The 23,490-nt window shown below is 37.3% G+C and overlaps 1 protein-coding gene across 1 annotated transcript in view; it reads left to right on the plus strand.

The window, feature by feature from the left end:
* Positions 1–9,004: 9,004 nt before the first annotated feature.
* The window catches only part of LOC102223200 (glucagon receptor), a 40,532-nt gene continuing 26,046 nt past the window's right edge, over positions 9,005–23,490 (plus strand). Inside the window, exon 1 of the mRNA XM_014469689.2 lies at positions 9,005–9,284. The gene's annotated coding sequence lies outside the window, so the exon portion shown is untranslated. The remainder of the gene's footprint in view (positions 9,285–23,490) is intronic.

The following is a 23,490-nucleotide window of genomic DNA, read 5'->3' on the forward strand; positions in this document are numbered from 1 at the left end:
ATTCACATGTGACGTTAACACTAGTGGTATAACAGGAGAACGAGGTGCAACAGTACCTTAGCACAAAACTTGGAATTAGGATAAAAATCATTTTCTTTCTTTTTTTTTTTTTTTTACAACACATGTACGATGGTTTTAGTGCTTTGTTAATAAAACCGATCTATTAATTGGTTACCAGATTGGTAGGTTCTGGTAAGGATCCTACCAACTGCTCTTCTGCTCATCTCTGGAGCGTCCGTGTGTGTTGACAAATGTTTATTGAGATCACATGGTGAGAGAAATTAAAAGCAGATGGACATAAACAGAGCAGTAGAAGTTAAATAATCTCATACTGGGGTAACAACATTTCTGTGAGGAATTCTCCAGCAGTTTTCGACTTTGGAGCTTGGCAGATATTTGCCTCCGAAGGAAAGCTTACGTGCAAAAAGGAAGGTTGATAGGAAGGCAGCAAATATTAGAAAAGGAAAGGTACAAACCTCTCTAACCATCTGGTTTCGCCATTATCAGATCAAATAATCCTGCCAATGCAGAAAAGCATAAAGCACACGAAGAAGGAGAGAATGAGACGGGGGAAATGACATCATTAGTCCGTGTTTTGTTCATGACATTTGATGACACATAATAATAGCTTTGGGAAAATACTAATCAATTTGCATTTACATCACATTTTTTTTCCATTGACTTTGCAGAATTTGTTTATGTTTTGCCATTAGTGCAAAGGTCACCATTTAAAGAATACATTTTGTAAGATGTGCAACAATAACAGGTGAAATTAAGCTAATGCTTTGCTGTAAAAACAAACAAACAAAAAAATGGGACATGGGGTTGAGCTCCCACTTCACTAATTATTACAATTATGCCATTTTAAGTGTGCGGTAATCACCATAATTATGGTTTGCCTGTCTTCAGGCGATTAAACAAACAAGTTTCATTTCGCATTTGCTTCTTAATGAAGTTAATTATGAAATGAAGCAACATGATGTCATGAAGCATTTGCGTGTTTTCCTATGCATGCAAGCCACAGCGACAGGATGAGTCTCTTTATTTGATTCAGTAACGGAATGAAAACTGAGTGTTTGAAAGTGATTAAAAAAACAAAATCAGACTGCCTGAATTTTGACAGTGACGTATGAAGAGGCACAACTTTCATAAAAATAATAATGCAGGCAGCTCTGCCTCGGCATTATTTGATTTGTGCTGTCTGTAATGTGCAGGTGATCTGGAGAAAATACATAAGTTCAGCAGGCAAATCAGGTTTCTGCCAATACCTGGTATCTCTGTTTCAACTCAAGTTGAAATTGGATATTTAACCCAAAATTCACCGTCTTCGGTTTCTCCTGAATGACTGCACTGACTAGTAAGGGTTTGTTTAAAAAAATCTTGTGAATTAAAGTTTACAAGGGTTTTTAAAATATTTTTTTTCTGCTTTTCACCTGCTCAGTCATCAGCTGAATTAAGGTACCCATAACGGAAAATCATTATTAAAAGGGGACACCAATAAATTAGTTTTGTATTCTTCCAACTAAAACCATCTTTATTCAGCACCAGTCATTTATAGGTAATGTTATTAAGAACGTTTTTCAATCAGGTTTTAAAGCACGTCTCTGAACTGAAACGTTTTACATTATCAGTAGAAAAAAGATGCTAGAATAAAATGGGAAGAAAATGCCTTTTTATTCTAGCAAATTTGTCTATGTTAATGCTTTTAGACACCAGAGATGCTTTTTACATGGAAGCTTACAGCTTTCTTTTGCAAAGTCTGTTGTTGGGATTTATCAATCTGAATTGCAATGTCTTAGATCTTACTTGGGAGACAGAACTTTGATGGTGATTAATTTCCCTTTAATGATCATTTTAATATAATTTCTCATACTTTTTACATCTATTTGAATTATGTGTTCATCATCACTATCAGCCAAAAGCCCAAAACAGAACTAATTTCGATGTTAATACTTATTACTGCTGATATTTCAACATTGCCAATGCATTTTCAATATGCTTGTATCTATTTTTAGATGTTAATTTGGGATCCCAGATAAAACGTTGAACAGTAATTGAACATATAAAATTGTATTTGAAGATTTTCTGAACAGATTTCCAAAACTAACAAACCCCAACAAATATGAAAGTAGGGCATATTTTACCTTTTTTGGCATCTATCTATAGCAGTGTTTCTCAATAGTGCGGTGCATGTTTATGGTGTTTCCCTTCTGCCTCACACCTGACTTGAATAAGTGTGTGATTAACAGGCCTCTTCAGCACTTGATGGCATGCAGAGGAGGTCATGCAATCATTTGAATCAGGTGTGCTAGAACAGAAACACATCCAAAATATGCAGGGCCTGAATTAAGAAACACTGGTCTATAAAAAGCTATGAGCACTTTAGACTCCACTATTGATATTTTGCTGCCTATCTGTGACTTGCTTTGTCAAAGTGAAGTGAGGAAAATTAGATTTGGAACAAAACTCCTCCTGCTTCTTTCCCTAACTTGACAGAAATCCAAATCTAAAAAAACATATTAGTAATCAAATACACTAGAAATCATCTCTCCTTGGAATAAGCTGGGGCGCATGGAGCTTTTCTACTTTTGAAAGCAAATCTGAGTTCGATTTGAACTTATCACTGCCCTTGCATAGCAACAGAGATTTTAATTATGAGCACTGCTGGATGGGCAGCGCATTTGTCGTGGCTTAAGTGGGAGTAAAAGAGAGTGCCAATAGTTGTGGGAATGAAGAGATAACACTGTGGGTCGGATGGCTATTTTTACACTCAGGGCCAGGGTCCAACTCTGTGACACAAGCTTCTGGGGTCTATTGTGCCTCCATAGTTCAGAGGAATAAACACCTGCTGCTGTTCTCAGAATAATTATACACACTGCGAGAGCTTCCCAAGAGCGTGCAGAACAAAAAACACAAAGAAAATGTCTTTTAATGCCATGTATAGATCATAGGGTGCTTGTTAACATGAGTAACAGCTGAGAAGAAAATTTTATTTTTTCTGCATTATAATAATAACAATAAATAAAGCCTTGAATGCTTGCGGAAACAAGGTGAGCAAACAAGGTAAAGTCAAACTACGATTTCAACCAGATTTCTTAAGAAGCCCCCGCACAGTAACAAGAATAGGATTACTGAGAATTCAATAGATAATAACCCGGAATCGAGAAGATCGATCACTACTTATCAATATTTAAAATGAGAGCAACGATTTGAAGCCAGCAGAGCTAAATGTTTTCCATGAACCAACATTGAAAACAAAACAGACTTTAACCCTAAATTAAGAAACATTTGTATAGCCAGGAACTAAAAACCCAGGTTAAAATCATTGAGCTTTGTTTTTGCATTTATTGATCCCATTAGCAATATTTTAAAACTATAAAGCAAAACAAATGAAAGCATTTAATAATCTCAACAAGATTTTGATCGAATGCATGTAGCTAAATGAACATGAAAGTTGTTTACCAGAGACAAAACCAGTCTTCCTTCATTTTCTTTTGCCCAGGCCTAAATCCTACAGAAAACAATCATCTCTGAACATGAGATTGTTTCCCCACTTAATAAATCCACTCAAATTGACACTATTTTTCAAAACATTCAGTGTAAGCTAATGTAAATAGGTTAAATTAATTCTTAGAAATGTTTTTTTAAGCAGCTTTTACACCCAGTGCTAAAAAAAGTAGCCAATACTGTTCTACAAAAATGTGTCTAATGCGTCATCATATTTTAATTAAAAGATTTTCTCTCAAACATAAAACATTTCATATATAATAATATTTGAACATTATGTATAGTGTAAAATTTATTGATTTATGATACAATTACAATTTGAGATGCTTAACAAGAATGCAGACAACATCCCATTGTTTTATAAATTGCTCATGTTGCCACTAAACATTTGCATTAAGCCTCTCCATCAATCATGAAAGCTCTTTCACATTTCCAAGATGCGGGGTTTTAATTTGACCTCACGGAGGTAAACTTGACTTGTGATAACATTATTCTACGAAGACGACTCTCCAGGGAGAATCACTCTCCTGCCAGCCGGCTGTCAGGGGCGGCAAGGCGAGAAGCACAGCTGATAGCCCGTCAACATGACCGTACATCTATCAGCTCCTTTCTGATACACCCTGACAGCGTCACTGATGGGGATTTGGCCGGCGAACACTCAGGGGTGGGGAGAATCACATGACAGCACAGAAATGCTTCAATGGAAACACACTGAGTGTTTGTGCTCCATGTCGCCTTGTTAGGGAATTCAACCCTCGCTGCTAAGAAAGAAACACATCTGTTTCCTGGCTACATCTCAGAAGCTTTTATTTCACTCCTGAAGTCAGACTGGGTAAAACTGTTTAAAGATGCATGCAGGAGATTTTCCCTCAGACAGTTTTGAATGAAGTATTTACAGAGTGACAAGCAGATCTGACACACTCAAACCCAATCACCTACAAAAACAAGACATTTTGCTTTTACTGTAGCACTCAAATACCTCATTTCTTGTGAAGCAGCTCAGAACGGTTCTCTGTGTTTACGGTAAAATCAGCATGTGAGAAATGCAAATGTGAGCCACAACTAAAACCAACATCTTTTGAAAGCGTCTAATTCCCTTCCAAGCTATGAGAGAACATTTATGTGTTGCAGCGCCATGAACTCATGTTGCCATGGGGAAAATAAGGCCTGATCAAATGCCAGTGCCATGGCCAGACTCAAAGAGCATGTTCAAAATCGGGAAAAAAAACACAGACCTTTCTCTGAGGGGACTGGCAGACCTAAGGCCAGAATACATCTAACCCTGACACACAAAGCACTCTCATCTGTCCATTAGTTCTTCCAGTTTCTCTTTCTTTCTGGATGCTTTTTCACCTCATTGCTGACTAAAATTTTCCCAACTCTGTGGATGAAGTAATCAATTGGCTGCGAGAGCATCTGAACATAAATTTGTCTTGACAGCGGTGGACAAATGTAAATGAGGTGTAAGCAAACACTGTGAATTTATTTTTGTTTTCAAGTGGTGGTGTGAAGTGTGGCGTCTGGGATCTGCTAGCAGTTGCTGTTGCTACTTGGAAACCGTGAAGGCGACCGACTAAACGTGTTCATGCTTTTACAGAAGGGTAATCGCTCGCTTTAAATCTTAATTTTGGAAACATTTACAGTAACTATATTAAATGCAGAGTAAATTTAGACAACATCTTGGTGAGACCAGTGGGATTAGAGAAAGAAAAGGTGGGAAGTGAGAATAACTTTATTTATAGTCTATAATATATTTGTCTAAATGTTACCAGTTAACTTTCTCATATGAGCTATTCTAACCAGTAAATAAAATCCTAAACCAATTGTTGCACAAGTGCATCTCAATTAATTAGAATATCACTGAAAAGTTAATTAATATGACTAATTGTTTTTGAAGCAGGTTGCTTTAAGAGACGTTTTCAGTTCGTCTGGATTGTTTGGTCTGGCGTCTCTCATCTCCCTCTTGGCAATCCTCCATACATTTTCTATGGAGCTTAAGTTAGGAGAGATTGCACACAGTGATATCATGGTCACTAAACCAGGTGCTGGTACTTTTGGTGGTCTGAAGGGTTGCCAGGTCCTGCTAGATTTACATAAAGCTTTCTTGCTAGACAGCTGTGCTGACTTTGGACTTGATAAAACACGGTGGACCAACAACAGCAGTCATAGCTATGAAAATCATCACTGACAGTGAAAGCTGCAACTTGGATTTTGTGCCTCTTTGCTATTCTTCCAGATTCTGGAACCTAAACTTTTAAAATAAAATAAACTAAGAATCTACGTTGATTTAAAAGCAGTCCAGTCGTGTTTTTCTGTACTCCAGGTAAGATGCGTCTGATGTTGTCTCTGGACTGGGAAGGGGTTGTTTGGATACAATACTTACTTATAATAATTTATTGGCTCTTAAACACTTTTTCCTTCCACTGAACTTCCCATTATAGTACTCTATGAACAGTATTTTTTTAGCAATGATCTTTTGTGGCTTCCCCGTCCAACTGAACTGTGAACTGTGTCGGTCTCACAACACGCGGTTGTCACTGCATACCTAATACAGGTGTGTTGTGAGAATCTTTACCTCTTTTAGGCTAAATATTCTTTCCACACCTAATATAGAAATCATTCCTCTTGCTTTTGGTTGATACAATATTAAGTTTTTTGCTTCAGTCAGAAATGCTACAGCATTCAATGTCTTTTTCTTTTGTGTAGCTCGATGAACCCCGTTAAGGAATGAAAAACAAATTTAAAATTCATCAGTGTAGTGGATAATCTACACATGCAAGATATGATCAGAAAAGCGAGATGCTTTGATACGCAGAGTCATGCAGCTCTTATAAAAGGTTCAATCTGCTGCTGAAAACCTCACATACTCTGCCTCAGGGCGGCGAGAGGCTGAGATGTGGAGGAGGGGCTGCACCTGATGAAAATGCGTTTCAGCATTTCGGTGTGGAAGTAAAGATGCCTGACTATTAGACCGTAGTATTGTCTATGACCACGGCCCACAGGAGCTCGGAGCGGTTCTTGCATCACCGCTGAGTTATCCTTGTTCATCTTTTGTTTCAGATGAAGAGGGCAAAAGTCACATCCAGGGGCTGCTGCTGGCCAGTTTGCAACCCGGCTCAAAGCTCAGCATTTTCGGCAGCAGCAGCTGTTGCAGCACGCGACTGATAAAAATATGAGTACGTGGAGGTATTTGACCTGCTGACCCTGTCTGCTGCCACTGGTTTCTTCATTAGCAGCACTTTAAGCGAAAATGAATGACTATTACACATTTGAAAAGAAAGAGGACATGTATGATTATCAAAACAATTTGTATTTAACAGGAAAGGAAAGATTAATACATAAGAAAATAGTTTAAAACATGTGTTTCAGTATATTTTTCACAGAGAATACGTTGCTTCAGCTGTATGCAGCTTATTGACACAGAAGGTCCTTGAACTCTATTTATGGGCAAAGTTCACAGTATGTAGTTTGTTCAATAGTGTGTTTTGCAAGAAAAACTGTTTTGCTCAAACAGTCCCTGCCACTATCAGAAGAAATCTGCTGCTAGGGGGTGATTTCTTCACAAAAAGATGTGATAACCGGTGATGAAGGTGATTGATTGATGTTAATAAAATGCAAGAGAAACACCTTTGTTGTCTAGTGTTGTTCAACAAGATTTTCCCAAGGATTTAAAACAATGCTGACAGCGTGCGGGGCATCTGGAAAGCACTTATCTCTGCACACTCTGCAAAACTGTCAACCAGGTGATTGATTAGCTGCCCAAAAAGAGATAGTGTGAGAGGAGGAATCCTCAAAGTAAACATATATCATTTCAGCTTGGCGTCTCCACGGTGATCACATCAAATTTGGGTTTTATTTAGAATAAAGAGACCGCCAGAGAGACACACACAAGAAATAACAGGCTCAGGTCTGCTCAGCAAGCCAATTTATATTGCTTTGACTCCGAGAAAAAAATTCACAAATTTTTAGAGAAATTACAGCTGAAAGGAGAACAGAGTGTTGAGCATTGGTCATTTTTCAAGCAGTCAATGTCATTTGAACTTCACTTGAAACAACCCCTGCAATGTCATCATTGTTTAAGGAATATTATCTCTGTTGTAACGTTTTTGGAGTTTGATACATATTCATTTTGGAATTATTTTTAAATCCTGATTTTAACTTTCTGAGATCTTCATGATCAAACTCCTTCCCATCTTACCTTCAAACCAAAATCTGCTCGTCCTGAGGACCAGCTATAAAACTTCAAGCAGATTGGTTTTTCCAGGCTTTTGCACCTCAACTGTTGAATGAGCTTCATCTGTTTTGTTGAAAGCCTTGACTCAATTAAAAGCAGCTGAAGACATTCAAAGATATTTTTCCTATTTTAAAATTGCTTCTGATATTTGATCTCTATATCGTTTCTGGGTTTTTTTGTCTTTTAAATCACTTTTTGTGACATATATCTGTGAAAGGAATTATATAAATAAAACTTCTTATTTAACTGTTTAGTCTTCCAGCAGCAAACAAAAATCAGTATAAGAATATTTTAATTAGTGCTTTCCAGGTAAACTGATTTCTTATGAACAGTATAGTACTTTGTTCTCTCTTTTGGTTTTAAATACTAGCATATTGCAGTTTAATTTATTTTATTATGTTTTAATAAAATTAAACTCCGTGATGGTGCATCTTGTTTCTCTTTTTAACCTGAAGCTCCTGTTCCTCTTGCTAGTGCTGCAGTTACAAAAAAAAAGAAGAAAAATTTCCTGAAGCAACATTTCCTTTGCGATTTTGGCTTTATTACTTTAAGCTTTCTTATGATGAACCAGCCCAGTCATATCTTAGAGCCCCCAGACCACCAGTAGTCTCCCATAATTGCTTACATTTAAACGAAAGGTTTATTTATTTATGGCAAATGCGGATATTCTCTGATTGTTTTTAGTATATATATCTCAACTAAGTAATGTTTATCTTGTGTGCAAAAAAAGCCCCATCATAGTGTGACCTTTCTTTGTGTTTGAACTTTGGTTTGTGCATAAACACATCTCAGCAGACGACAACCAATTATCCCTGATTGCTTTAAGCTCCGCCCTCTTTCCCAGATTCCACCGCATCCCTGCCGTAAATGTGAAAATCTTATAAAAAAGAAGTGAACACATGACACTGGTGATGTCTTAAGCGGCAATTATGAACCCCCCCCCCCCCCCCCCCCCCCCCCCCCCCCTCAAGTAAAGCTACTGAATAGGAAAAATACATCCAATTATTAAAATATTGTTTTCAAAGTTGAAAATGTTTTGACAGGTGAATACTAAAAACAAGAGAAGTCTACATCAATAAAAACAAGCTGCACAAGTCCTGTGAGCACCTTCTTCACACTTTTAATAAATATAATTGGTCAGAAGCGCTTTGCGTCCATCTTTCGTCTCATCGAGACCAAGGCGACACGCGCGCCCTCCTCCTCCCCCCCGGCGTCCAGTTGCGTCACGCGGCTACAAGGAGCGGAGCGGCTGCAACACGCACACACACGCACACGCGGAAACACACACACGGCCACCAGCGCCCACCGCACGCAAACACAAAGTGTTTCATTTCCTTTTACTCCTTCAGGAGTTTCGTTTCACGCCGCAGACCGACGGTGTTTCGCGGTGTCGCCGACAGGTCGGAGAACTGAACTTCTTCCCGAGGCGCTCCAGAATCTCTGTTGAAAGTTGGATTACAGCGCAGCGACCTGAACTGAGAGGGAATAAAGCTGCTCAGAGGATGAGCATTTGGGATATCAGCGGAGCTCAGTGCTGTCAACGGTAATTTTTATTACTATTAATACTATTATTAGAATTATTATTATTATTCGTAGTAGTGGCAGTAGTAGTCATAATAGTATTTGTTTCATTTTCTTTTTGCTGGTTGGGGTCAAGTTTACATTTCTTGATTTTTTTCTTTCTTTCTTTAATTCCAGCCAATGCACTTAATATCTTTTATCGCTCCATTGTCAGTGCAGTTCCATCAACACCATCCTTTTATCTGCAGCATTATAAACCAATCCCATGTGCAGAGAAGGAATTAGTGAATTGTGTCTGTGTAAACTGGTTTAATCTAAATTGCTCCAAATGAATATGACTCATTTAAGTTTTTCTTTGAATTATATTTCTCAATTTCACTTAAAATGACAGTGCAACAGATCACATGAATGTGTAAATCCTGCTATTGATTAGGCTAAACCAAGTGAAATATAAAGTGTATTTATATTTTCCCAGGCATGTTATTAATGTTAATTTCCACTATTTAATTTTTACAGATTAGAAAGGGAATATCTTAGCCTTTTCTATATGAACAAAACCATGACAGCTAAAGTTCTGCCCTCTTTGTTTCCATAATTGCATGGCAAACACATAACTATATAACGCATTAAAGGCTTTCCTAGTCCATGACATGTAACTGTAATTACACACAAGGGAAATAGTACTTCTTAATGCAGACTTTAACCGTGAATAAATCTGAATTTGATTGTTACAGGAGTTAATTGTCCAGGAACCGTTCTGTTGTTAATTAGACTCACTTGAGCGGCATCATGCAAACCAACAAAAACATGTGGGTCCTCGGTCGCTTGTGCATCTTACCGAACTGGGTATTTGTGAAAAAGATGGTGCATTTTCTGATAAACACCCACCACACACAAGTAAACAAAGCGTATTCATTAGCAGCACATCTGCTGCAGTGATGCTACAGAGCAGCACAAACACCACCTTGGTGAGGAATCAAAGTCATGCTCTCAGGTGCACCACATGGCTGAGGGAGCTTTGGCTTCATACAGTCTTTGAAGCTGATTTGCAAGCATTAGTGGGCAGTGAAGGTGTTTCAATGAATACTGAAAGTAAATTAGTGACGTTTTGCAACGCATAAAGTGACCCTCGGCTCCAGGAGAGCTGGTGGACGCTGATGGACGACATTTGCAAGGCTCAGAGTTCAACTGTTTTTGTGGTTTAAAACAAGGGGTCTTAATTTTGGGCGAGTGTTTGCACTTGGTCATTTATTTGAAGAGGAGACATGATAGAAACTCTGAAAATAAGGAGCACTTTTTGGTGTTTTCTTGGTTCTGTGTGGGTCTATATAACACATCTTTAATTTTCGTTAAGTGTTTTTTTATATATATATATCTTTGGGAAATGAAGGTCGTGGGGGACGGCTTGTAAACAGTAGGAAAGATGAAGCAAATAGGTTGAATACAGCTTTAAATTTTATGTGTTTCATTATCATATGACTCATTGAATAGCCTATAAATGCATAATAAGTCACTGACATTATATGGTTAAAAATACTTCTGTAAATTAATAGTACCTTAAACATGATTAAATCATCTTTAATTTGTCATGTATGCAAATAATTTTCCCTATATTTGTCTTGTCCTTATAGAATATGATTTTATTTTAATTTTTTTTTACCTTTCTATTCTTGTTAGAAAGAAAATGAAAAATATAAAATTTAAAGCATTTAGTCATCTCGTGAAGGTATATGATAGCCTATTTGGAGCAAGAAATCAAGATCTGTGAGACGGCGGCTTAATATGGGTGAGCAGTATAAGACTTAGACGGCCTTGACAGCTTTAGCCTTTTAGTGTGATAAGTATGAGGGTTAGTGAAATTGATAGGTGGGAACAGAGAATAAAAAGGGCTCGTTTCTTGTATCCATCATTGCCTGTAATAATAAGTAAAAAACAGAAGGCAATGAAGAAGAGAAATGAAATTTTGATTTGAGCGAGACAAACCGTGAGTAAAGAGAGGAGACACGGCTACAGGAAGAGCCTCAGCTTGATCTTCTCTATAGGACGTGAGTGAGAGTAAGAGTGTTGATGTCAGCCCACATCAAGTGATCAGGAGCATCATGTGGGGCACTCAGGGTTCTGATTCAGCTGGACCCTCACAATGAACCTAGCAAGGCTAATAATAGATTCCACAACAACGAACCGTCAGCCCAGATTGTGACAGAACTCTGATAAGAGTCTGTCTAGATTAGAATGCCTCTGTTCTCGTAACACCTTGTCAAAACTACACAGTTTGTCAGATCCTGAGGGCAATTTGTTGAATTGCAAAGGAAAACCGAGAAGAGTCTCGGTACCAGGGATCATATTGGGATTTCAGAGAATCTTGGATGATGGTTTTAATGTTAGAGTAATTACAAAAGGAAACTAAATTGCAAGGATGAATTACTTCATAGCTTTTCTATATCTCTTCCCATCACTGTTGATTTAACTGTTGATTTAAAAAAGATAGTTTTGTATTGGTTCTGCCTCAGTTCACTGTATGTTTTGATGATTTCCCACTTTGGAATCTGGTTGGATACAGAATAACTAAATTTTCTTGAAGAAAGTTAAATATGTGATGTTGGACTAACACCTGAGGACGAGAGTAAAACTAAATTAAAATATTACAGTAATATTATATTAGTAAATTAGACAGTTGTAGCAAAATGTACAATACAACCAGATCAGGCCACCCTCTAAGCAACACTTCTTCTGGGTTCATCCGTTTTATTTTCTCCTCTGAGACTCAGTTCCTCTATCGCTTCTGTTTGCTTCCTGCAGAGGAGCATCAATAAGAGCTGAGCACCCAATCAGAAGATGACTTAATGTAATGTATAAAGATACCTCACGTTAGAATAGTCCAATAATATAAATGTATTCAATTCTTATTTTCTTCATTTTAAAACACATTCTTTATATTTCAAGGTGAACGAAAATGGCAACAATTGTCATATAATTGTTTCAAGACTGGGGCTGATTTCACATTCAAAGTTGTAATCATTGAAAAGTTCACCTTTGAGAGTTTAAACCAATCAATTTTTAAAGTTGTGCAGTTTTTATAAAGCTTTTTAAATTACAAAAAAATGGGCAAATAAGATTATTCACTTATATTACTGAATTGAACACTTGTCAATGTCATAAAACATTCAGAATTGGGAAATTCTGGGACAATATGTGTGGAAGAAGAGGTACAGTATTTAGAGAAAATGATTTGTTTTGTACTACTCAGTAATACACAGTGGTGCTTGTTGCCCTTTGTCAATACCATCTTACCTCTGTCTCTTAAAAATCATCTCAGAAAAATAGATTTTCCTCACGTTTTTGTAATCTAAAATCAAGCAAAGCAAAGATGTTTTATTAGACTGCTCAAAAGCAGTAGCAAAGAGAGTTGTACCTGTCAAAGTAACGACAACCGACAGGTTTGATTTTTTTTTATTTGACTGAGTGGCTTGACTATTTTGATAACTGTATTGTCTCTAAGGGAGCTTTTTGCCTGACCTCTCACACTGTACCAAGAATATTACATTGATCTGTACAGTTTGTTTATGTACAGGCTGACCCCAACTTTCTAAAAACTCAGTTTCTGTTGGATAGTTAGATGTATTTATCTAAGCCAGAGTACAAGCTGAGATGCCAAAACTCTGGCAAAATAATGGCACAGGAGGAAAGACAAAGCATGGTCTAAAATATCACATGTCTTAGCAAATTTCTGGTGCTGTGCACACAATGCTCATTCAGAGGGCGTTCCTGTGCTGCCAGACCCGTGCGGTTACAGATTTGGAAAGCTTTGAACCATGAGTGAGTGTAAATCTAGACGTATGATTGGAGACTCCAGGAAATCAAATTTGAAATTTCTGATAAACAATAACATGGCAATTTATTTCCTCAACATCCTCTGTAGGGCAGCTCCACAACATCAAGTTGCATGATGTGCTTAATTTAATTTAATTTATTTATTGCTTCTCTTCCAAACTGGAAACTTAAAAAATAATTCCAGTATAAATGCATCCTTTAAAGAAATCAATCTACATGTGAACCAACTGGTATTTGGAGCAGACTATGTTTTGTGGTTAGATCAAACTTTTTTGAATGGAGTTCTTTCATGGGGACAACTTAATGGCTGTGTTAGGTGGCTAATTTCTGTGTTTAAATTCAGTTGGATAACAATCTGAACTTGTCATTGGCTGAAACAAACAATTTCACCAGGAGCCTTGTTGAATGTCCCTGTGGTTGGTTGTTCTGGCTCATTAGCAAACTGATTTCATCCACCTAAATGGACAAATTAAATGCTTTGTGGAGTTAAAGCAGAAAGGAATTTGGTTGTGTTGACCTCTTTGAAAACAGAATCACTTTAAATTTCACCTCTGCAGAATCCACTGGAACATCAAAATGGAAAAAAAAAGACACCCTACGACAAACAGTTTTTTTTCTAACATATTGGTATATTTAGATTTTAATATAAATTTTTGACTGCCAAATATCTTTGAAATTCTTTCAGGTTAGGAATAATTAGGACACCTCTAAGTTTACTTTTGCTTGAAATAGCTAGAGTCACACAGTGGTTTGTCACTTTTGGTTACACGTGATAAGAAAACCATTGCTCAGCATGTCAAAGTAGGTTTGCCCTGTTTAAACCTCTGACATTTAGTGTCATGTGCTCTTCACAGCTAAAGCAAGACTGATCACCATAGTAGGACTAAAGGAGCTAAGAGCTAAAACATTACTTGAAAGAAAACAAAGGCCAGAACTTCTGGAATAATGTTCTCTGAACAAATGAGTCTGATATAGAATGACTTTGGGCACCAGAAAAGACGACATATTTGTTATAAAATAAGTGCCGCGTTCAAAGAAAATAATCTCATGGCATCTTTGAAGCATGGACCTGGAAATGTCGTGGTTTAGAGATCTTCTGCTGGATCCCTACACCATGTCAATAAATACAAGGATTGGTTGAGAACTAAAAATGGAAAGTCTCATCTCGATGCTGCAAACTTTACTTAGATGATGTCAGAGGCTGACGTCTGCAAAGTTATTTCTTCTAAAAGAAGGATATTTGCAGGCTAATAGGTGGAGGATGTCCTAACTTGTTAATAGCTTTTTTTTTCATTACTGGAACAAGTTTAATTACTTAGGTCCATTTAAATCACTTTATTTTACAGAGTTAAAAAAAGGTTAACACGTGAAGGTTTCATAATTTGGGTGACCTGTTTTTTTTTCCTAATTGCTAATCCTTATTGTCTAAAATCCCAATTGAACTTGAGAAATCAGGACCAGCAATTAACTTTGTGGAGCAGCAAACAACCAGTTTTTATGAAGTTGACCATTGACCATTGCTTCAAGCCACAGTCTAATGGATGATTGTGCTGAACTTTTAAACACCTGCTTGCTTAAACCAATAAGACCCAAGTACACTCTAATAGTGTGTTAATAGCTGAATAAATTTCAGTTCCTGTAATGAAACCTCTTTAAATCAAGTTTGTTACTTCCAAAGCTAAATTGAACCTCTTCATCTTGTTTATTGAGCAAAAGTAGATGTGTTTTCGACTGCCAGAGAAGTTAACATCTTTGTGTTTTTTTCTCATACAGACCAGCCACTAAGAGAATTATGGGCTTGTTTCTTTGCAGACATGTGCACACCTAATGTCTTGGCTGGAAACCATTTAGCCGTCTGCCCGTTTTCAGCCATATTTTTCTGGTCTCTGGTTGGTGTTTGAGCCCATTTCCTCCCAGTTTTTCTTGTTCAGTACAGAAACTAGGATCAGATATTTGGCGCTGCACATTCCACCATTTCCCCGTGGTTTGAATAGCTGCCAGCTGCTTCTAACCTTCTTGACCTAGGATACAATTCAAGACAGTATTTTGATGTTGTTTCCCTCTTGAGCGGGAAATTAAAATAATTATTGTAACAAAAAGAACCTCATTGTGCAAACCTCCTCAAATTTATCTGATTTGCTTGACATTTGTTTAAGCTCCATTCATTTTCTGTTCACTCAGTCAAAAACTGTTACGTCATACCATGTTTTTCAATTTCGCACACAGTGAACATAAGAAACCTATTATCATCTGTAACAGGCATCATTCTTGGTTCTGTAAGAGCTTTACGATGTCAGCTTCACAGCACGAAGACTCTCCACCACATTCATTTTGGACATCGGCCAGAGTCTGAAAGACCTAAATCACATTCTTTCTGTCTTCACTCAGTTGTTTGACTAAACTCTCACAAGTCAGGGGATCATCGATTCCTGTGATGTTCAAATTAGATTTTTGGAAATTTATTTTTAGTTTTAACTTCACATCTACTCACTGTTAATGTCAGTAACTTTTGGAGCAAATCAAATCTCTTTTGAGGAATTCTTCGCCATATAGATCTGAAGCTGGTTATCTCCGTGACTGTTTAACCGCCTTGCCCTTAGCCTCACATTTTTTTCTTAGAAATAGTGGAAACTTTAAGTATAGGTTTAAACATCCAAAACTGAAAGCTAATTTGCAGAGCTTGCTTGCTAATTTGCACAAATTTCCCCTGGTTGTTACTATTATTTCAACACTTTCAGAGTGACTTGGAGCTCCTGCACAGTGTCAGTTGTCTCTATTTAATGCGTCTCATTCTGCCAATGACCAGGCTGTTGAAACTCAAAGGAGCAGGTTGTCCAATAAAAATAAAATGCTGTAATGCAAATCAAGAACTCTTAAATTAGAGAAATTACCAGGGGGAAAAATTTTAAATTCTGTTCTATTTCCCCTCTAAATGCTGCAAATGAAATCCTAGCCTTAAAAATTGTTTTAACCTGAAGAAGACTAAGAGAAGTTATACTAAAAGTTAGACATAGTGTAACTGTGATTAACATGGATTTCTGCATTTGTGAAAGGAGTCCAATCTGTAAATTGTTTTTTGGTTGAGGACCCATTCCACTGCTTCTAGTGACAAACTAGTGTTAGCGCTTGCTTATCACCAGTTCCTTGTGTTTCCACCATCACAAACACCGGCACTGATAAAGGCCAGACTAGCACTAGAACAAAATGAACTCATTATCCCTAATCTTTCCTGTACATATTTTGATATCACCTCTCACAGAGTTTAATGGTAATAATTAATTATTTTTTAATAACAATGCTAAAATTTCAGTTGGTTCCACCTTTTATGCAATACCCTATAGTCGTAACAATACTTTTTGCAATTTTTTAAAAACAGTTGAACAGAGTCTTAAACATTGTAATTTGCGCACAATATTAATGATACAAAATGCTCATATTGTTACGTCTCTAGCCCCGTTTTGTTTGAACTAGCATTAATAAAATAGGCTGGTGATATCACAACATTTGCTTGCAGGGATAGAGAGAAAAACAACTTGATATATAAGTGGCAGCATGAGCTGCCTAAGAACCTGCTTAAGTGGAAAAACTAAGTATGTAACATTAGATTTAATCTCTGAGAACTTATCTGTTTAAGAATCCCGTGTCTGAGTTTGTTTTACCAACAGGGTAAGATGATGAGAACTCATAGCAACTCCACAGAACCCCATTTCAGTAAATGACAAATTTTTCTTTAAGTGACAAAAACATCTAGAAGTGGAGGTTAGTTTGTAAAAGTGGCAGAACTAAATGAATTTGACTGATAGGACTAAACAAAATATATTTTAAAATAAAATATTAAAAAGTTGAGTCTTTCAACTGAAAGAAAAACATAATTAGCTTCAGGGTTTCCTTAAAAAATAAGGTCATAAAGGCTCAATTTTCCCTATTGATGCCTTTAGGCTCCTCTGTCTAATAACATGCAAAGCAAACCCATGTGAGAAGTCACAAATGATTTAAGTCAGATGCACAGATAATGACATTTTGAATGAATAATTGTTTTAGAAGACCTTTCCATGGCATCATGACTAACCTTTTTTTTTCCTGATTTTAAAAAAAGAATCACTTTTCAGATTGATATCAATCAATGATGTTTATGTACCTGGCTGCATTTAATGACGCATATGAAAAGCATCTTTTATACTTTGGTCTCAACTTTCTCTTTGTGACCAGTTTCAAGCAGGCAAAAAAAAAAAAAATCCCATGTGTTCGAGTCATATAAATCTATCAAACTGTCTCCAACTTCGATTATATAAGTAGAATAACAGGGATAGAAGCCAAAAAAGTCTGTTATTTAAGCAAAACAGATGCAGGCCAGCAATATTTCAGTATTCCCTTTCATATGTTAATACTTATTCTAACCTCTTTATGTCTCTGGTAAGTAGCCGTCTGCAGAAAATCAGCATCCCCATTAAACTCAATCAGAGCCCAAAGATGAACTGAGATGTGCCTCATCATGCCGGAGAGGTCATGACTGGACGGATCTGAGGACTCATAAGTTATGCCTTGCTGAGAGGATTCAGTGGGTTGTGATGATGGAAACACACTGCATGTGCTGTCTTTCTCTAAGATGAATTACACAATCAGGCTCAGCGTGGCCGATATGATTACCCCAGTAATGATCAACCTACACGCTACTGTGTTGACTGAGCAGGGGCCAAAGGTGCACGGCTCATCTGGGGTCACTCTTGGTTATCTGATATGTGAGTTTTTAATGGTGGCACTTAAGACATTGTGAGGCTCAAATCTCACCCATTTGGGGGTGATAAAACGTGCCTGGACCCTCTTCCTCACAGAGAGAGATTTTGGCGGAATGAAAAAGCGCCTGGTTTATCATACAAAAGAATCAATACCTGCAGAAGGATTTGAAAAGATCAAAGAACACAAAAAAGCCTTAGTTTTTGTTTGAACTGCTTTGTAAACCCTGGAGGGGGTAAAACTATCGAGCCGTTTTCTGTTTGCTCAAATCTTCATCACTGATGCGCTAAAAATACCCCTCTCTTCCCTCGTAATCTGTGGGGGTCTAGGGTCAAGTGTGGTTCATTTTTGCCTCCTAACACAGTGTGTTTTTTCGCCATCCAGTGCCCAAACTGCAGTTTCTGCTTCTCAATGGCTGCTCAGCTGGAAACTGTCGCAAACCCTCTCTTTGCCATGGGCTTTGGGTCACACACCAACCACATGACAACATTTCTCCATCAGCAAACAAGTTATCTTCACATTCAGGTCCACTGACCACTTCAAAGTTTTGTCCTTTTTTAAGGCTCTTATCTTGAGTGGGTTTTTTTTGTTGTAGTTGTTTATTTTCTGAGTGAAAGAGTTTGCAAAAAGAAAAAGATAGGGAAGTAAAAAAACAAACTCTGAAGCTAAATAACTCAGTCAGAGCCAAAGCACCAATGCAATGGATTCCTATTGTTATTGAATGTAGTGCTCAGCTGGAAAGTGTGCCCATCTTCACTGAGAAAGAAGCAAACCACAGTGGAAATCTCAGCTTTTTTTTTCCTGGAGGATGATTTCACAAGAAGATGTGAGCTGTGAAAAGGGGAAGCGAATTTAGACACACAATGCATTTTTTTCCCCACTGAATGGGTTTCAGCCATTATGAGTTATTGTAGCATACGGAGCCCAAAGGAGTCCAGTCTATTTCCACAGCTGTAAGCGAAAACGCTTTTCCATCATCTGGAGTATATACACTGTTATTTTTGAAAATATGTTGAATAAATAAGAATAAAAAACAACAAAATTAATAATGAGAACACAGTTTCTCATAAAAATGTCTACTTCAAGGGAATCAACATTATTTTTTCATCTTTATGCATTTTTTATTTGCTTGCAACACCATGTCAAAAAACTGAGGTGGAAGATTATGCAGAGCTTCACAAAACAAGGCACAAGCCAACGAGTCCTCTGCAAAAGAGCATCAGAATGCGCCTGCAATTACAATTGCTGAATGTTGCTTATACAGTGACTGACAAGCAAGACAGGCTCCTTCTCCAAAATCCAAATTAGACAAAGCACATTAAATCTGTCCTTGTTTGTTCACGAAGTGAAAATTTACCAGCGCCCTGAAGAAGCAGTTCATCTGCAGTAGCCGCTTACTCTGGTGACTTCAGTTCTCTGTTGAGGGTGCTTTCACACTGAATAAATAATCTACCACATTCTCCATGACCGTCTGCTGCATCTTCCTACTATGATCCGACCACATATGGACACAGTCACATTACACTGCAGGCCACAAACTTGCAGAATGCAACAAAGTGTTCCAAGATCATGTCCTGCTGTTGCAGTGCTAAGGCCATTCTGGGGTTGTTGCTCAGACATTAGGTGAGCATGTGCAGCGGTGCCAGTGAAAGTCCTGCTCTGTTCTGTGTAGTAGTGACTGCATTCACAATCCACCATAGGAAACATTGCAAAGATCCTGAGTTTTGAACTTGTAGAGGGATGGATATCTCCCTCAGTCTCAGAAGTTGAAGGATCTTGAAGTCTGCCTTGCTCAAGAGTGATAGTAGAGTAGAGCAGGAGATGAACACAAGGACTGGGGTCTTGTCTGAAGACATGTGTCTTGATTAGTCCATTTCTGTGCTGATCCACAACTGTGATAAACAAGCAGGTAGGATAAGATTCTTCACTAGTGTGGTTTAAAGGTGAGCTAGTCGCCTCTGCTAGGATGTTTTCCAGGGATATGCTATGAGGAAGACATCTCAGGGGCAACCAAAAACATAACCTTTTATAAACTAATTAAGAAAAACACAGTATCCAAAGTAAAGTCATTCCCAAGCAGCACAAGCTTTCAAAAACATTGCATCTGAAAAATAACTATGAAACTTAAGGTCTTGACAAGGTTATCGGAAAATATTAATATTAGAGTTAATACTAGTTGACATAGCTTTTCCTTTATTGTTGGAGCACTAAAGTATTTGTTAAAGTAATACGTTGCAACAGTTTGCTAAAATTTTCCCCAAATTGGGCAGAGCGCTCTATTTTCTCACGCATTTGGCAACACAAGTTGTAAAAACACAGCCAAATGTCCTTGAGCGGTTGCTGCTGCGGTCAGCAGTCTTGCTCTGTGCTGTTTGTTGTTTGTTCTGCTAGAAGTAAATAGTTGGGAATTAAGACCGTTTCTAAACGGACGGGATCCGAATTGCAGACGGTGTCCAGATATCTTCCAGCAACATGTTTGTGTCTGCGATACCTTTGGATGAATAAAGCCTTTCTGTCTCAGAGGCTTGGATTGTTAGCTGGAGTTGAAAAACAACATGCGGTCCTGCGTCACCGAAGAGCCTGGTGATGTCAGTGTGTTAGTGACCCGAGGGGCGGGACGTGGAACTCTAAAATGCTGCAGATAATTCAGGAGACATTGACCTCTTTGCACATTAGTACAGTATCTTATTGTTCAGGGTCTATTTTAGGAAAATAGAAATCTCCAGTATATTTATTAGTGATTACAGTAATCAAATTTATATATATTATTTTCATTTAGCATTAAAAGCTTTTTAACAATTGCCGTATTGTGCAATTATACCAAGCAAAAGCATAAGAAAAGTAGGGGGAAAATTTTTTTACTAATATTATTGCTGCTGTTGAAATCCACAAATAATCCACCCTTTGGTGAGGGAGGAGTGCGTGTCTTACAGGAGATATTACTGTTGTACTCAATTTTCTCCTCAAAAAGTGACACAAAGGGAAACATAGTGAAAAATAAAAGTAGACTTTTTAAAATAATTTGATTGAAAGTATTTTCAAATCTTTGTTGAACTATTTTACATTTCCGCTGTCTATAAGCTCACAGAATTGGGAAAGTTTTAATTGGAGGGCATTTATTTTTCTGTCATGACTTCATCACCTTTAAGCTGCTTGACATGTTGACTTTTTCTCGCTCCAACATGATTCACACCTCTGTCGAGCAGCTCTCTCCTGTCGCACACCATCTTCTTTAAAGAGTTGCCATTGAGTTTGCTTACCCCTCTTCTCTGAGACAAGATGTCATCGACTAAACACATCAAATATTCATAGACAACTAACATCCTGATGCCATAAGAGCTGTTTATATTCTCCAAATTAGTCTGTGCACTGCTTAAGGTCTGAACGCTCAGGACACTCTGACAGTTTGCATCAATGTGTTGTTTCTTCTTACTTTCTGAATTAATCAGCTCGGGAAAAAGTTAAGGGACGACTTAAAATGATCAGTTTCTCTGATTTTACTTATTATAGGTATATGTGTCAATAATTATTCTTTTATTCTCTGAAGTACTGAAATTCCAAGCAAAAGTTTAGTATTTATTTGCAGAAAATGAGAAATGGTCAAAATAACAGAAAAGATGCAGTTCACATTTATTTAGAAACAATAACACTAATGCTTTAACTCAGGAAGAGTTCAGAAATTAATATTTGGTGGAATAACCATGAGGCTTTCAATGGGGTTCAGTGCATTAGTCTCTTATATACAGTATATATATATAAAAAATCCAGTGACAAATGAAACAGAATGTCTTACAAATTAATAATCTATGCTCCCCATGTTAAACCCTCAGTGATAATGCAGTGATAATAGTTTTAAGACTATTACTAGCTATAGTTTTATCATCTATCCCTTGAGACTTTATGCATTGGGACTAACTTTCCATTGAAGAATTACAAAAATGACATACCACTCAAAGAAGTCCGATAGCATAGCGTTGAGTTTTAGAAAAACAATAAACTTGTTTTTTTTAAGAAACTAATTTGGTCTCAAAATCATCCAGGAAGTAGAAAAACCCAAAAGCGATCAGCATCATCAGTGGTCAGTAAGAAATATGCAGCACGAATCAAAGTAGCTTTGATGTTTACATGCAAATGACCTGAAAACCATATGAGTCATTTTAATGTGTGTTGGCATAACTTTGGCGTAGAAGCCTTGAATGCACCTGGCTTATGAAACCAGGATGTTTTATAATATATGGCTCTAACACTCTGAACTTTTTTTTGTCACAAAAAATGCAACCTGATGACAATTGCATTACAAATATTAATGGGGAAAAAAATCTAGATACAGTTACAGTAAGGGCTTTAAAAATAAGCATTGAAATCACCCCAAACTCCAGCAGAGAGGCAGTGAGGTAAGGAGAGATCCGGTGTGTTATGATGAGCTCCTCTGAGAGTTTTAGAAAAAACAGGAGAAAAGAGAAGAGAAGAGACTGACAAAAATATCAAAAAAGAGAGTAGATAATGACATAAATAATGTTTGAGCAAATTTGTGGATTTAAAGAAGAGCTCATGTGTGACATAAAGGCTAATTTCTTGGAACCTCTGCTGACCTAGATACAGTAAATTTACATCATGGCAACACAAAAGATCTGACATTTGAGTTAACATTGACTCTTATCTCTATGTGTTATTACTGACTCATGTTCCCCAAAGAGCCCCTTGGTTTCTTGTTTTTTGCTTTCCAAATCCGGAGGTTGACATAATGTGACAGTTTGATATGCTTCTTCCTTGAATCACATTTTCTCTTGATTGACTTGAGATGTTGCTCCTGGACAGTTAATGTCTGGCTATACTGAAGAAGAACATTTTATATAAAAAATAAATAAATACTTGAAATGCAAGGTTTTTGAAACGTTCAAACCAGTGTTGATCAGTAATGTAAAAGTTTAACTCTTGCATTTGGTGCTGTAAATCTCAACAAGTACAAATATCATTGTAAAATGAATTTATGCATTTTACCAAAATGTGATATTTATATAATAGATAAATGTGATATTACACAGAACCTTGTGAATTTCACCCAAGCTCTTGAAAGAGCATTTCTTCAGAGATGGAAGTTTGTGGACCTTTTTCTACAGCACTTTTTCCTTCCACTCAACCTTTTGCTATGATGCTTGGATACAACCATCTATCTATCTATACAAAGTGTAATGTATGTGCATCTGTACAGACTAAGCTGTTGATAAGGCGCATGGTGTAAAATAACCCAGAAGAGTTATGAAGAGAGGGAGGTGCAGGTGGTAGATTGAAATAAATCACTTCAGTTTACTTCAGCATTGCATTCAGCATTATGTCTAAAACTTGGGACTTGTGTGTAATGTATGTTGCTGCTCAGGTGATAATTAGTTTATCATCAGCGAGCCAAACTAATGCTTAATGATTTTCAAACTGAAAGTAAAGTAAGGATTTTCAGTTATTTGCAACTGGAACGAAAATACTGTCAAACCTGTGGAAACTTGCAGTTCATCGCGCCACACACACACACACACACACACCCACGGACTCACATATTGTACAACTGTACATCTGTGGATGAATGAGTCATCGCAGTGGCCCGCAGGCCTGGATGTAACCAGCTGGGAAAAGCTTTGAGAGTGAAGCCACAATTCACTGCTGTTTGC

Source organism: Xiphophorus maculatus, chromosome 16 (genome assembly GCF_002775205.1).
Source record: "Xiphophorus maculatus strain JP 163 A chromosome 16, X_maculatus-5.0-male, whole genome shotgun sequence".
Taxonomy (NCBI): Eukaryota; Metazoa; Chordata; class Actinopteri; order Cyprinodontiformes; family Poeciliidae; genus Xiphophorus; species Xiphophorus maculatus.